The 17,148-nt window shown below is 34.4% G+C and overlaps 1 long non-coding RNA gene across 1 annotated transcript in view; it reads right to left on the reverse strand.

Annotated features, from left to right (window-relative positions):
* LOC105734634 (uncharacterized) overlaps positions 1 to 13,193 on the reverse strand; it is a 43,479-nt gene extending 30,286 nt beyond the window's left edge. Inside the window, exon 1 of the long non-coding RNA XR_010342542.1 lies at positions 12,861 to 13,193. This is a non-coding gene — a long non-coding RNA (uncharacterized LOC105734634). The remainder of the gene's footprint in view (positions 1 to 12,860) is intronic.
* Between the last annotated feature and the right edge of the window lie 3,955 nt (positions 13,194 to 17,148).

Here is a 17,148-nt window from a genome sequence, read left to right on the forward strand (position 1 = left end):
CTTAAAATGATGATTTCTCAGTAGGCCTGACGTCCAATGTGTTTGAGGTGCACAGAATAACCTCCTCAGGAAGAAAAACGCATCTGCTCATGGGCTGCCAACCTAGACTGCTTCAAATTGAACACTGGTGTTTAATCACTTACCACAAACATCTGTAGAAAAAGGCTTGGACTTTATAGATAGGCTTAATAATCCAATACATTATTATATCTCCAAAATACATATAATTTTTTAGAAGTAGAAATTGGCTTATTAGGTAAAATTGAAGTAGGATCTAGATACACACACGCGCATGCTTGCAGATGCATGTGTATATGCACATACACATGGATATCTGTATATATTCAAATCATTTCTTTAACATAAAAATACTTGTTTTTCATATTTTTCCAAAAATGGATGTGGTGAGTTCCATGTCTAACATCATTAACAATGTCTTTTGTTGCTGTGCTGTTTAAATCATTCTCTCTGTTTTCAGGTGTAATAGCTAAAGTATTATTAGAATCATAAAGAAATATTTACTGGCTGGGCATGGTGACTCTCGGCTATTTTTCCCAGCACCTTGAGAGGCTCAGGCAGGCAGATCACCTGAGGTCAGAAGTTGAGACCTGCCTGACCAACACGGAGAAACCGCATCTCACTAAAAATACAAAATTAGTCAGGCATAGTGGTGCATGCCTGTAATCCCAGCTACTTGGGAGGCTGAGGCAGGAGAATCGCTTGAACTTGGGAGGCGGAGGTTGTGGTGAGCTGAGATAGTGCCATTGCACTCCCAAACTCCATCTCAAAAAATAAAATAAAATGTCTGCTATAAATACAATTAATTAGATTTAGTTTTTCATGCTCTAAATCACTTTTGATTTCAACAACTGGTACTATATAAACCTTATTAGACTAAATGGTATTGGATTTATCACTGCAAAATAATTGAATAAAGAGAAGAGCTAGGTAAATGGTGTGGAAAAAAATATCTAACATCACTCTTATCAAAATGAAAGTTGTTTTGAAAATAAAACACAATTTTAGCTTTTTGTAGCTAGTGTAATCATTTTCTTACCTTTGTTTCAGAAAAACACTTTCCTCCTACAGTTTACAACATACACAATCTATAAAGTGCCCTTGTGATGCCTCAATTTCATCAGATAATTTTTTTAATTGTATAGCTTGATTTTTGAACATAGAACAATTGATTCTACATGTTATTAACAAAACTAAAAGTACATTTGCATATATTATTACACAGTGTCACAAATTCGGGAGATGCCTGGTGGGTTAATTACTAGTAGATAAAATTACTCTTCTTGGTACTAATAAATCTATCCTTCAAAATTGTAAGCATACAACATTGTGTTTTGGATCTTTGAACATCAGATCTATGGGTTTTTTCCCCGAATAACTTCTTTTATTAAATAATACACTCTGAATATGCTTAAATGTAGATTGTAAAGCTTTTAGATTTGAGGCAGAGTGAATCTTTGTGTGAGATATAGCTAAGGTTTTGCTAAAGAATTTTCAGCTTGGAGTTTCTTTTTCAATTTGTTGGACATTTGGGAAATGTACTATTCTTTTTCTATTGAGATTCTCATCAAGTCTTATGCAAAGTAGTGAACCACACCTTCTAAGATCTTAATAGATTCTTGAGGGGTGGTTATTAATGAATAAAGTCACCCCCTAGACATACATATTATGGGAATCATAAAGAAATGAGGGGGAATCTCATTGTTTGTACTATATTTTATGGTGGATACTTTCAGTATAAGACTGTTTTACCTTCAGGCTTGATCTGATTTTTAGGTGATCATGGGATTTTCCCACTTCTATTACTGACCTATATTACCTGGTACATTATGAGAATAAAGTGTAGCTTTACTGGAGTCTGTTAATAGATACCTAATGCTCCCACATGAGCTTTTAGAGACTTGCACCTTAAGTTCACCTGAGGCATTTCTGCAGAATTACAACTTAATATAGCTAGCAAAAACCAGGATTCCTAGGTAAGTGTTAGAAAGACTAGATCTTTTCTAATACTAATATTCCCATGTCTGCTATTATTCAAGTCTTGGTTTCACCCAAGGAAATAAAAGGAAATAAAACAAGTTAAAAGTTCTTAGGTGCCTAGAGAAAAGACTCACTTGGGTTCTCACAATATTACGAAGAAATCTTCTGAGCAGAACACCCCCCTGTGACTCACTTTCTTGAAGGAAATACTCTGTCTGACTCCTGTAGTTAAACTCAGCTCACTTCCCAGTTATTCTCACATGCCGATTTGCCACCGTAGTTCTAATCCCCAACTACTTACATTTACATCTGTTAATCGAAAACTTCTAATTTTCTAAATTTCAGTAATTTAACAGTCATTAGATACTACTCTGGGCTAAGGCAATAGAAAATTCTAGAGATTAGGTATAGGTTATTGGTTGTCTAAATGCAAACAACAAATTATCTTTTGTGTACATGTATAACTTGCCTCAAGAAAAATCTATTTTGCATAGTATGTATAATATTTAAACACTTATTATATGTAACCATTGAATTACATGCTTTGAATGTATTATATTATTGATTCTCATAACAACCTAGTGAGGCATAGAATAACGACTTTCCCCATTTTGCAGAAGAGGAAACTGATCACTAAATTTGTCTTGTAAATTAACTCCTGTAGAAACATCTGGAGAGAATTGATGAAATCAGAATTTCTTTTCTTTCTGTGTGTGTGTGTCTGTGTGTTTCTCTTCTTTCTGTGTGTGTGTGTGTGCGTGCACATGTGTGCATGTGTGTGATGGAGTCTCGCTCTGACACCCTGGCTGGAGTACAGTGGTGTGACCTTGGCTCACTGCAACTTCCTCCCACTACAGGGTTCAAGTGATTCTCCTGCCTCAGCCTCCTGAGTAGCTGGGATTACAGGCGCGCTTCACCAAACCCAGCTAATTTTTGTATTTTTAGTTGAGATGAGATTTTGCCATGCTGACCAGGCTGGTCTCAAAGTCTTGACCTCAGGTGATCTGCCTGCCTCGGCCTCCCAATGTGCTGGAATTACAGGTGTGAGCCACTGCACCTGGCAAATCAGAATTCTTTAATGTGGAAACAAGTTACCCAGGTAATTCTGATGCACACTAACCTAAGAAACACTGACATAATGGATTTTAAATATAATTTCTTAGTATATATTTGTACATATCTTTATACTAATTCAAATACATGGTTATAGTGACCTGTATTATCACCATTGAAAAGCTGGGTAAATAACATTTATCTTGTGGTTTCTTAAAGCCAATGCCACATTGCAAATGATTTGATATTTTCCTGGAGAAAATAATCAATGATATCAAGGCCACTCTTTGATTTACAAACATTCTACAAAGCTAAGAGGCACAGATATATGTCCACGCATGCCTCGCTAAAGTGGAAAGTTTGTAATTTGTTGAGACCAAAGCACACATTTTTAAAACTAATACATTCTGTTTCATCTCATTTCTGTGGAGTCACACATGTTTTGGATACTGTACTAGAGCCCAAGAACAAAATGTTGATAAGAATAATCCCTGGGAGAAGCAGACTGAGCCCAGAGGACTCCCTGAGTTGAAGATGTGTTACTGAGAATCTAGGAAGATCAAGGAGGCTAGAATGTCAGAGCAGAATAAAAGAGGAGAAAGTTTCACAGAGTAACTACTCCAGAGATCTGCAGATGGACCCCCTTGAGTGTTCACCAGAGTAATGATCACTACATGCATGTAAAGAAACTACCCAACGCCACGGAAAGAACCAACTGAAAGAACTAACGGCAGCAGTATCCAGCACTCGAACTGGACCAAAGCTAGTGCCTACTTCTACCAGTCATACTGGAAAACTTTATAATTTATAAACTTTATAGCATTAAGTAGAGAGTCTTCCCTCAGTACCAGAAAACAAAGCACACTATACTAACTGGGGGCTTTGTTTTTGCCTAATAAAACATAAAATTAATGGCCAAAAGTAGCAAACTATTTCCAAGTAACTTAACAACCCAAGAAAATTTGGAGGAATAAAAATGATCCAGCTGGGCGTGATGGCGCATCCCAGAACTTTGGTAGGCTGAGGCAGGAAGATCACTTGAGCCCAGGACTTCAGGACCAACCTGGCAACACAGTGAAACCCTCTCAAATAATAATAATAATAATAATCCAACACTTAACAAGGTATAATTTGCAATGTTTGGATCGGATTTTAGAAATTTTCAGATACATAAAGAGTAGGCAAATATGATCCATAATGAGAAAATTAATCAGTCAACTGACCAAGAACTAACACAGACATTACAATGACCAGACAAGGGTATTAAACAGTTATTGTAACTATATTACATGTGACCAATACTTAGAGGAAAAATTGAATAAATATAGAACAGACATGGAAGAGAGAAAAAAGACATGGAAGACAGAAAAAAGCCCCCACCAAATCGAACTTGTAGAGATGAAAACTATAATGTGTGCAATAATCACTTCTCGGCCTTTTGGCTAGATCAAGTGAAAACTATGTGTGCGATAAAGCATATTTTGGATGCAATAACAGCAGACCACATATTTTAGTAAGAAAAATCAGTGAGCTTGAGGATACAGCAATTGAAGCTATTTAAAGTGAAACAGAAAGAGAAAAAATAGACCCTAAAAAAATGTCATAGACCATCAGTGACTTGCAGAAGAAAAACAGCCTAATAACATATAACTGGGGTACTCAAATGAAAGGAGAAAAATGAAAGTAATATTAAAATATATAATAGCCAAAAATGTTCTAAATTTAATGAAAACTATAAACTTAGAAACTAATCAATGAATCCCAAGCACAAGAAACATAAAGAAAACTACACCATAGCTCATTATAATTAAATTGCTAAAAATCAGTGATAAAGAGCCAGAGACAAAGCATTTATCACATACAGAAGAATAACCACAAAAATGACAGATTTCTTGTCAGAAATAATGCAAGCAAGAAGAGAGTGGAGCAGTATCCTTAAGTTACTAAGAGATATTTTAAAAATTCAGTCTGGTATTCTACACTCAAACTATCTTTCAAAAAAGAAAGTGAAGAAAGACTGTTTTCAAGCTGAAAAGTTTTGTGATTAGCAAACGTGCACTATAAGAAATGTTAAAGAGAATCTTTCAGACAGAGGAAAGGGGTTTCAAGATATAAAAAGCAAAAACAACAAGAAAAACAAAAGAAAAGGAAACTAAGCTCTTATTTATGAACAGATGAATAAAAGTGATGTCTCTACCTAGACTGTCAGGATAAAAAGAAAAAAAGGACATGAATTTCCAAACTTGGGCATTATAGAGGTGATACCACTACAGATTCTACAGATATTAAGAAATAAGAGGAAAATATTATAAATAACTTAGATAGAGACATTCCCTGAAAGTCACAAACTACCAAAGATTACTAAAGGAATAGGTAAACTAAACAATACAATACCTATTAAAGATATTTAATTTATAGTTAAAAACATTAGAACCAAAAAAAATTAAAGGCTTATCTAGCTACACTGGTGAGTTCTACCAAATATCTAATAAATTAATTTTATCAATTGTATGCACATTCTTCCAAAACATTGAAGAGATATTTTGCATGAGGCCAGCATTACTCGAATACCAAAACCACAACACGACAAATAAAGAAAACTGCAGACCAATAGTTCATATGTAGATTAAATTAGATGATAAAACTCCTGACAAAATTCCCAATTACTTAGATGAAAAGCATCCTGACAAAATTCTAATAGAGTCCAACAGTATATAAAAAGAATAACATATTATTATCAAGTGGAATACATCTCTGGAATGTAAGATTGGTTTAACATCTTAAAATTAATCAATATAATTGACCATATTAACAAACAAAAAAATTATATAATCCTCTCAATAGCTGAATAAAAAGCATAAAAGTATTTCAGAAAATTTAACATCCTTTCCTTATCCTTATGAAAACTTTTAGCAAACTAGGAATAGAAGGGAACTTCTTAACCTGATAATGAGCATTTACAAACAAACCTACAATAACATCAAACTTGATGGTTAAAAAAAAGTATGGTCTCCATTTAAGATTAGAATGCCTTCTCTTTATGCTTCTATTCAAAATTTCGTTGGCGATATTAGCAAGTGAAATAAGATAAGAAAAAGGGAATAAAAGGCTCCCACATAATAAAGAAGTTAAACTGCCTTTGTTCACAGGCAATATGACTGTGGGTGTAGATATGTGATGGAAACTACAGAAAAGCAATTAAAAGCAACAAAGTAATAAATAGGTTTAGCATAGTTTGTAGGATTCAAGAACAACAGAAAAATATCAGTCATAAATCTGTACAATCACGAAAACTTATAAATTATAATTTAAAACAATATTATTTACAATAACATTTAAAATCATTATATACTTAGGAATAGGCTGATAGGGTGCACAAGAACTGCACACCGAAAACTACAACACATTGCTGAGAAAATTAAACAAGACAAATAAATGGAGAGTTCATGCATCAGAAAACATAACGTTGCTAAATGTCAGTTCTTTCCAAATTGATCTACAGATTCAATAAAATCCAAACAAAATCTCAGCATTTTGGTGCGGGATAGATATTTACAAACTGATTCAAACATTTTTCTAGATATTCAAAAAATCTTGAAAAGTTAAAATAACTTGAAATTGAATAAAAAGTTAAAGGCTTAGCATTACCTAACTTTGAAAATTATTTAAGCTAGAGTAATATATAGAAAAATAGATCAATGAAACAGAATTGAGAATCCAGAAATAAACCCACACAAATACAGAAAACTAGTTTTGAATAAATGTGCAAAGATAATTCAATTTTCAAAAGGATTGTCTCTTCCTAAAATGATGCTGAAATAATTAAGTTTCTATATGCCAAATACAGAAGAGAAAAAAGAATTTCTATTTCTCATATCATTACAAAATAATTCAAAATGACTCACAACATAAATATGAAACTTAGCTTTCAGAAGAGTAAGAGTGGAAGATTTAGATATGAAAATAAAAACATAATGGACAAAAAAATTGGATAAACTGGACTTCACTTAAATGTAAATTTCTGCTATCTAAAAGTCACTTAAAAAATAAGTCATTGTTTGATAGAAAATATTTGCAAACCAATTATCTGCTAAAAGACCTGTGTCCAGAATGTATAAAAAACTCTCAAAACTCAATAATAAGAAAACAATATTTTTTTTAATGGGTAAAACCAAGTAAGATTTATGAATGCCAAAATTATGCAAATGAAAGAAAGCACAATATCATTATTCATTAAGGAAATTCAAGTTAAAATCATAATGAGATACCATTACACACTGATTATAATAGCTAAAATTAAGGTTGACCATAATAAGTGTTGGCTTGCATGTGAAAGAACTGGAATTCTCATATATTGCTTGTGGGAATGTTAAGTAGTACAACCGCTTTGGAAAATAGTTTGGCAGTTTCTTGAAAAGTTAAAATACACCTATGACAGGAAGCAGCTATTTTACCCCTAGGTTTTTACCCAAAAGAAATACATACATTTATTCTATGCAAAGACTTACACATGAATGCTCAAAGTAGCTTTATTTGTTTATTATTTTCCTTTGATTTGATATGTGATTCAATTTTATTGTTGGAAATTATTTTTTTATTTTTTTATTTCCATAGATTATTGGGGAATAGGTGGTGTTTAATGGCATAAGTTCTTTAGTGATGATTTGTGAGATTTTGGTGCACCCATCACCTGAGCAGTATACACTGCACACAATTTGTCGTCTTTTATTTAAACAATTTTTTTCATTGATGCATAATAGATACACAGTTTTTGAGTATGTGTGATAATTTAACACATTCATATAATTTGTAGAGATCAAATCAGTATAATTGGGCTATCCATCATTCCAAATATCAGTCTTTTCTTTATACTAGAAACATTTGAATTATTATCTATCTATTTTGAAATGTGCAATAGATTATTATAAACTAGATACCATACTTATCTATTTGACATTAGGTCTTATTTCTTTTTCTAACCATATATTTGTATCCATTAACCAATTTCTCCTTGTGCCCTTTTCCTTCTCCCCTTCCCAGCCTCTGGTGACCACAATCTACTCTTTACCTTCATGAGACTGACATTTTTATCTTCCTCATATGAGTGAGACCATGCAATATTTGTCTTTCTATGTTTGGCTTATTTCACTTAAAATAAAAGCATATTTTATAATAGGCAAAAACTGGAAACAACCTAAATGTCTATGAGCAGGTGAATGAACAAAGTGTTGTATATCCAAATAATGTTATTACTCAGCAATAACAAAAGAATGAACTATTGTTAAATCTGACAACATGGGAGAATCTCAAAATAATTATGCTGAGTGAAAGGGGACAGACTTCTTCAAAAGCATACATTGAATGATTTCTCCTATATAAAAATTTTTAAAATGCAAAGTGATCAATAGTAACAGAAATTAGAATGGTGCTTTCCTGGGGATGGACTTTAGGAGAGGCTGGCAGGGGTGGGAGGGTTGGATAACAAAGAGGCATCAGGAAACTTGGAGGTACTAGATATGTTCATTACCTTGATTGGGGTGATTTAATGGGTATACAAATATATCAAAACTTGTCAAATTGTACAATTTAAATATATGCCATTAATATATGCCAATTATGTCTCTTTAAAAGAAAACAGAAAAATTCCTGGCCTCGAAATGCTCACAACTAAATGTGATCAGTGGACTCTGTAGACAATCTCAGTAACAGGTTGTAAAGTGGTAACTCAGCATTCTGCACAGTTGCTATGAAAGGCAGAGGAGAGTGTAGCTTGAGACATCCAAGAAAGGGTTCTGTAGGAAACCCATGAATTGCATGAGTGTAGTCACATCTTCTCACATCCTACCCCTTCTTCCATTACACTTCACACCATACCTCTCCGGAGTTTCAGTCTCCTTCCAATATACTTTCCCTTGTAGGATCAGTCTTTTACATAGACAGGTTTCAAAAAGTCAATCTCATGAAGGTAAAGAGTAGAGTTGATGTACACCAATAGGATTGGTTTAAAATAAAGCACAGCTCTCCTTAATTCAGTGTCTAACAGAAACAAACAAATACATTTAGAGTGCATTTATTATTCTTTCAGGACAAGGATCATGTGAATAAGCCCATACATTGGCCTATGGACTAGGTATCCTCTGCAGTAACGTATTTGCAACAGGAATGCTGGCTTATTGTAGTGGATTCATATTACCATTGCTCTAGAAAATAATGGTGTGTCTACAACCCATTGGTTTAGACCACTGGAAAAAACTGGCAAGTGCAATGACAGAGAAGGGATCATATCCTGATAGATAGTATATCCCAAGGGGTAGAAAAAAAACTGGCAGGCCAGGCTCAGTGGCTCACACCTGTAATCCCATCACTTTGAGAGACTGAGGCAAGTGGATTGCTTGAGGCCAGGAGTTTGAAAAAAAATTGGCCTGCGACATCAAAAGGTGAAATGCTCTTATTGATTTTGCCAATATCTTGTCTATATCCCAGTGTCTTCTTCAGGACTTATTTAAGAGTTGGATCCTGGAGAAAGAACTCCATGATAGCCATATTCAATTTTATTGAAAAAAATCCATTTGCTAAATGTATTTGTACAGAGAATTAATACTTTGTGTAGATTTCAAGCCTGTAATAGGTTAGAGAACTGTAACAGAGACATACCTAATTATAACTGTAATCCTTTCCTATCAAAATATTGTTAAGGAAGATAATTACTATTTTACTTTTTAAATATAAAAGCAATATATGTTTAGTATATAGTAATGGAGAGCATGTAGAAATAGACTACAGAAAATAAACATCAACAAGTCTTGTAGCCCAGAAATGGCCTCGATTAACCCTTTCATCTGTGCCCCGTTGGTTATTTTTATTGCATAACTTAGGTTATTTTTACAAAGTCAGAAGCACATGTGTGTTTATACACACATTTTTAGAAATATATATGTTAAATATATATTGAAATATATATTTTAAAATATATGATTCCATCATATAGATATACCATAGTTTGTTATTTTTTATTCTTATTTATAATATTTCCAATTTTTAATGATTAAAAATAATGCTAAATTGAATATATTTGCATATAAATCTTAGCGTGTTCCTCTATTTTCTTAGGATAAATTCTGAGGAAGAAAATTCTTGGATTGTAGGTCAAATATATGTTTAAGCTTTTCATATATAGGGGGGTTTCTTCTGAAATAGGGTACAGCATTTTAAATTCCCACAAGTGTATGATAGAGCTGCTTTTGAAGACCTCAGACATCTTGACATTATTCTTTGGTCTTTCAAATATTTATCAATTTTCTAATTTTAATTTTGTTTTTTATTTGATAACTATTGGAACCGACTTTTTGTTCATATAATTGACACTGCGTATTGCATATTCATGTTGCTTGCTCATTTTCTTCTATTAAAATATATCTTTTATTTGTATATTTATTTTTTTCTTATTGATTTTTAATAGCTTTTTACCTTAGACACATCTATCAGAAATGTTTTGTCAAATTTTTCTTTTGCATTTTAGTTTACTTTTAAACATTGAGTATATTATAAATACAATAAAATTTATTCTTTTTAAAGTAAATACTTCATTGAATTTTAAATTATGTGACTGCTATCAGAATTAAAACAGACAACGTTTCTGTCACCCATAAAAGTTATTTCTTGTTTCTTTTAGGTCATTCTCTTTAGCAAATACCTAGGAGCGGGATTTGTGGGTTGTAGAGTAAGTGTATGTTTAATTTGATAATAAACTAAATAACTGTTTTTCAAAGTTTCTACAGTATATTCTGCATTCACCAGCAAGGTATGAGAATTCCAGCTACTCTGTATCTCCACCCATTTTACATCATCAGTTTGTTTAACTTTAGCTATTCTGGTGGGTGTATAGGACATTTTATAGCTTTAATTTGTATTTCTTTGATGTCTAATTGCATTGAGGGTTTTTTCTTGCTATTAGTGCCCATCCAAATACATGTATTATTGCTGGAGCATATGTTCAAATCATTTGTTCCTTTTTTCTGGGGTGTCTTATGGTTAAGTTGTAAGAGTTCTATATATTCTGTAGACAAATCAGATACGTGTCTTACAAATATTTTCTTTTCTTTTGGTCTATGGATAGTTTTTTATTTTATTTTTTAAGTTTCAGTCATGCAACTACTGCCAGAATTAAAATATATAGCCATTATGCCCCCCACAGAAGTTCTCTCTTGACCCTTTTCAAAATTAAAAGACAAGTATTTTTTGAATATCAAAAATATTAATTATAATAAGAGACAAATTAAAAATTATATTTCTGTTTGGTTCATGCTTTGTTTGCTATATATAAGAAACCATTACCTAGCCTAATCACAAAGATATTTTCTTTTGCTTTCTTCTAAAGAGTTATGCCTTTAAGTTTTTATTATTTAATCCATTTCAAGTTAATTTATGTATCAGGTACAAAATAATGTTGGAGGTAATATTTTACAATGAATGTCTGGTTCTTTCAGGACCTTGTTGAGTATCTTTTCCATGTTGAAACACTTGAGAACCAAAGAGAAGAGCTAAGATGATCAACTAAATGCAGCCACAGAGACTCTCCCACCAAGAGACTAGACCATCAAGAAGACTGGCACACTCTGAGCATCTTAGGAAGAAAGGCATTGAGAGTGAACAGAGGGAGAACAGAAACCCTGGGCTGAAGGGGGAGGGAGCCAAGAACCCTGCACAGGGTTGCCAAGCACTAGGACTCATTCTTGGCCCTGAGCAGTGCCTAGGGAAGGAGTGGGTTAAATAAGCATGGAGTAGATGACTCTCACCATGGACCTCTAGAATCCTAGCTGCAGGAGACCCTATGACCTCCATCGACATTTGAGCTAGCAGGAAGAGCTGCTTGAAGAGTTGTTAGGGACAGGATTCCAGCCTCTACAGAGCACAGAGGGTTTGGCAAGGGAATAGGTGCAGAGGAGCACAACCAGGGATGCCTGCCATCCAAGGCTCATTGCACTCCTTTAGGTTGTTTGGGTCTTTGTTGACCAGCAGACCAGGACAAACCATGGGATGGAGCTAGCCTGATCTGAGCACATCCCTGTCTGCTAGCTTCTCCCATGATCCTTGCCTGGCTGCATCTGCTTGCAGAGCAGCGTCAGATACCCAATTGGGGTACTTCCCAGTGGCTATTGCCATAGCTTCTTCACTGGCAGACCCTACCTAACCATCTAATAACTTCTGCAGATAGGCCCCCACTGGCGTGCACCCACCTGTAGCCTTCCTCCATTTCTTTGCCAGTGCACACTTGTGCACAGCCTCCCCTCAGTGCTTTCCCAACACATGTGTGGTGCCTGCCACACCACTACCCAACTAGTACTCCTGCACATGGACCTTGCCATTCTGCTTAACTACCACTGACATGTGTGCGTAAATGTGAAATCTGCTGCTACCACCCCAGTGAAGTGCTTCTGCTGGCACCCCATCCCCCATCAGAGTTTTGTTGCCAGCAGACTGTGAACACCTTGACACCTCCAGCACAGGTACTCAACCTCTAGGGGCAAGGAAACAAAGCCCCAGATCTGGTCCCAGGCCCCATGGGTTAGAGGACAGCTTAGGAGTGCTGAGCTGAGCATTGGCCCTCGAAATACTCCAGAAATAAAACCAATTGAATGAACCCAACTTACAGCACAGAAAAACCCTCAAGGACATCAAAGACTATAAAAGCAAAAAGCCCCATTCGAAGGGCAGCAACTTCAAAGATTAAAGGAACATTAGCCCACACAGATGAGAAAGAACCAGTGCAAGAACGCTGGCAACTCAAAAGAGCTAGAGTGCCTTCTTACCTTCAACAAACCTCAGTAGCTCTGCAGCAATGGTTCTTTTCTTGACTGAAATAGCTGAAATGACAGAGTTCAGAATCCGGATGGCAGGTAAGATTATTGAGATTCAGGAGGAAATAGAAATCCAATTCAAGGAATGTAAGAACTTCAGCAAAATGATACAAGAGTCAAAAGACAAAATAGCCATTTGAAGAAAGAACTAAACTGATCTGATGAAACTGAAAACTCACTATAAGAATTTCATAATACAATGGGAAGTATTAATAGCAGAATAGAACAAGCTCAGGAAATCATCTCAGATCTCAAAGACTGGTCCTTTGAATCAATTCAGTCAGACAAAAATAAAGAAAAAAAGAGTAAAAAAGAAGGAACAAAACCTCTCAGAAATATGGGATTATGTAAAGAGGCAAAACCTATGACTCACTGATGTCTCTGAATGAGAAAGCAAGCAACTTGGAAAATATATTTGAGAATATTATCCACAAAATTTTCCCCAATCTCACTAGAAAAATTGACATTCAAATTAAGAAAATTCAGAGAACCCCTGTGAGATAGTATATAAGACAATTGTCCCCATGACACATAGTCATCAGATTATTCAAGATCAATGTGAAAGAAAAAATTTTAAAGGCTGCTACAGAGATGGGGCAGGTCACATCCAAAGGAACCCCATTAAGCTAATAGTGGACCTTTTAGCAGTCACCGTCCAAACCAGAAGAAAGCAAAAAAAATCTCAAAAAAAGAAAAATACAACAAAATTAACCATACTTCACAGGCTCAAATCCACACATATCATACATTTGGGTCTTGCTTCTTTATCCGACTTTTAAATGGGACGTTTAGGCTGTTTATGTTAAAAGTTAATAATGATATGTGTGGACTTGATCCTGTGAGGTATAGTCAGCTGGTTATTATGTAGACTTGATTGTGTAGTTGGTCTATGTCCAAATGGCATTTCCTAAGTTTTCCTTTAGGGTTTTTATAGTTTTAGGTTTTATATTTAAGTCTTTAATCCATCTTGAGTTGATTTTTGTATACATTCAAAGTAAGGAATGTAGTTTCAAACATCGGCATATAGCAAGACAGTCATCACATTCGTTTATTGAATAGGGAGTCCTTTTCCCATTGTTTGTTATTGTTGACTTTGTTGAAGATCAGGTGGTTGTAGGTGTGAGGCTTTATTTACGGGTTCTATAATCTGTTCCATTGGTCTATATGTCTATTTTTGTAGCAGTACCATGGTGTTTTGGTTACTGCAGCCTTGGGTATACTTTGAAGTCAGGTAGTATGATACCTAGTTTTTTTCTTTTTGCTTATCTTTGTTTTGCTTTGTCTATTCAGGCTCTTTTGTAGTTCCACATGAACATTTGGATTGTTTTTTTCCAATTCGGTGAAAAATGACACTGGGAGTCTGGCAGGAATAGTATTGAATCTGTACATTGCTTTGGGAAATATGGCTATTTTAACAATATTGATTCTTCCTATATATGAGGATGGAATGCTTTCCCATTTGCTTGTGTCATCTCTGATTTCTTTCAACAGTGTTTTGTAATTCTCACTGTAGAGATTGTTCACCTCCCTGGTTAGCTGTATTCCTAGATGTTGTATTCTTTTTGTGGCTGTTGTGAATGGGATTGCATTCTTGATTTGGCTCTCATCTTAGATGTTATTGATGCATAAAAATGTTACTGATTTCTAAATGTTGATTTTGTACCCTGAAATATTGCTGAAGTTGTTTGTCAGATCTGGGAGACTTTAGACAGAGGCAAGGAGGTTTTCTAGGTATGGAATCATGCTGACTGCAGAGAAATAGTTTTACTTCCTCTCTTCCCAATTGAATGCCTTTTATTTCTTTCTCTTGCCTGATTGCTCTGGCTAGGATCTCTAGTAATATGTTGAAGAGGAGTCAGAGTGTGGGCATCCTTGTCTAATTTTCTTCCTCAAGTGGAATTCTTCCAACTTTTGCCTGTTCAGTATGTTGGCTGTGGGTTTGTTATAGATGGCTCTTATTATTTTAAGATATGTTTCTCTGATGCATAGTTTGTTGAGGGATTTTAGCATTAAGAAATATTGAATTTCATCAAAAACGTTTCTGCACCTATTAAGATGATCATGTGTTTTTGTTTTTAGTTCTGTTTATGTGATGAACCACATGTATTAATTTGTGTATGTCAAACCAGCCTTACAACCCAAGAATAAAATCTACTTGATCATGATGGGTTACCTTTTTGATGTGTTGTTGGATTTTTTTTTTTTCTAGCATTTTGTTGAGGATTTTTGCATCTATGTTCATCAGAGATATTGGCCTCAAGTTATCTTTTTTGTTGTTGCTGTGTCTTTACTAGGTTTCGGTGTCAGAATGATGCTGGCCTCATAGAATGAGTTAAGGAGGAGACTCTCCTCCTTAATTTTTAGGAACAGTTTTAGTAGGTTTGGTACCAGCTCTTCTTTATACGTTCTGGTAGAATTCAGCTCTGAATCTGCCTGGTCCAGGGCTTTTTCTGGATGGTAGGTTATTTTTACTGATTCAATTTCAGAACTCAATATTAGTCTGTTAGGGATTTTAATTTCTTTCTGGTTCAATCTTGGGAAGTTGTATGTTTCCAGAAATTTATCCATTTCTTTTAAGATTTCTAGTTTGTGTTTATATAAGTATTCATAACAGTCTCTGTGGGTATTTTTTTTATTTCTGTGGAGTTGGTGATAATGTTCCCTTTGTCCTAATTGTGTTTATTTAGATTTTCTCTCTTTTTTCTTTTTTAGTATAGCTAGTGTTCCATCAATTTTACATATTATTTTGAAAATCAAATCAGTCTTTTGTATAGTTTCTCATGTCTTGATTTTGTTCAATTCAACTCTGAGTTTGGCTGTGTCTTTTCTTCTGCTAGCTTTGGTACTGCTTTGCTCTTGTTTTTAGAAAAATAAGGTATGATACTATGTTGTAAAATTGGAACCTTCCTAAATTTTTTATGTGGGTGTTTAGCCCTAGAAACTTTCCTCTTAACTCTGCTTTAGCTGTATCCCAGAGATTCTGCTGTGTTGTGTCTTTGTTTTCATTTGTTTCAAAGAATTTCTGGATTCCTGACTTAATTTCATTGTCTAACTAAAAGTCATTAAATAATAGATTGTTTAATTTTCACCTAACTATATGATTTTTGGAGATTTTCTTTGTATTGATTTCTTTGTTTATTGTGCTGTAGTCCAAGAGTATAGTTAGTATGATTTTGTTTTCTTGGAACTTTTTTAGAATTGCTTTATGACCAAGTGTGTGGTCAGTTTTAGAATATGTGCCATGTTTGATGAGAAGAAAATATTCTATTTTTGTTGGGTAGATGTTCTGTAGGTGTCTGTTAGGTCCATTTGGAACAAGTGTCAAGTTTAGATCACAAATATCTTTGTTAATTTTCTGCCTCAATGATCTGTTTAATACTGTCAGTGGGAAGTTGAAGTCTACCTCTGTTATTGTGTGGTTATGTAAGCCTCTTCATAGGTGTCTAAGAACTTGTTTTATAGATCTGAGTTCTCCACTGTTGAGTGCATGTGTATTTAGTAAAGGTAAATCTTCATGTTGAATTCATTTATGATTACATAATGTTCTTCTTTGCCCTTTTTGATTATTGTTGGTTTAAAGTCTGTTTTGTCTGAAATAAGAATAGTACCCCTTGCTCTTTTTTGTTATTGTTGCCTCGATTGATCTTTCTCCATATATTTACTTTGAGCCTGTGGGTGTCATTACATGTGAGATGAGTCCTTGAAGACAGCAATTAGTTGGGTCTTGCCTCATTATCCATATCTTTTGGACATAGGCCCTGAAAAAGACTCATGACAAAGACTCCAAAAGCAATTGTAACAAAAAAAAAAATTGACAAAGTGAGACCTAATTAAATCAAAGAGCTTCTGCAGAGCAAAAGAAACTACCAACAGAGTAAGCAGACAACCTACAGAATGGGAGGAAAACTTTGCAAACTATGGATCTGACAAAGGCCCAGTATCCAGAATCTACAAAGAACTGAAACATATGAAGAAGCAAAACAAACAAAAACCATTAAAAAAAATGGGCAAAGCACATGAACAGACACTTTTGTGTAGCCAATAAGCATATGAAAAGATGCTGAACATCACTAATCATTGGAAAAATGCAAATCAAAATCACAATGAGATACCATCTCACATCAATCAGGCTGACTATTATTAAAAAGTCAGAAAATAACTGATGTGGCAATGTTACAGAGAAAAAGGAATGCTTATACACTGCTGGTGGGAATGTAAATTAGTTCAGCCACTGTGGAAA

This window comes from Aotus nancymaae, unplaced genomic scaffold, assembly GCF_030222135.1.
Source record: "Aotus nancymaae isolate 86718 unplaced genomic scaffold, 86718_ANA_hifiasm-v0.15.2.pri h1tg000014l, whole genome shotgun sequence".
Lineage (NCBI taxonomy): Eukaryota > Metazoa > Chordata > Mammalia > Primates > Aotidae > Aotus > Aotus nancymaae.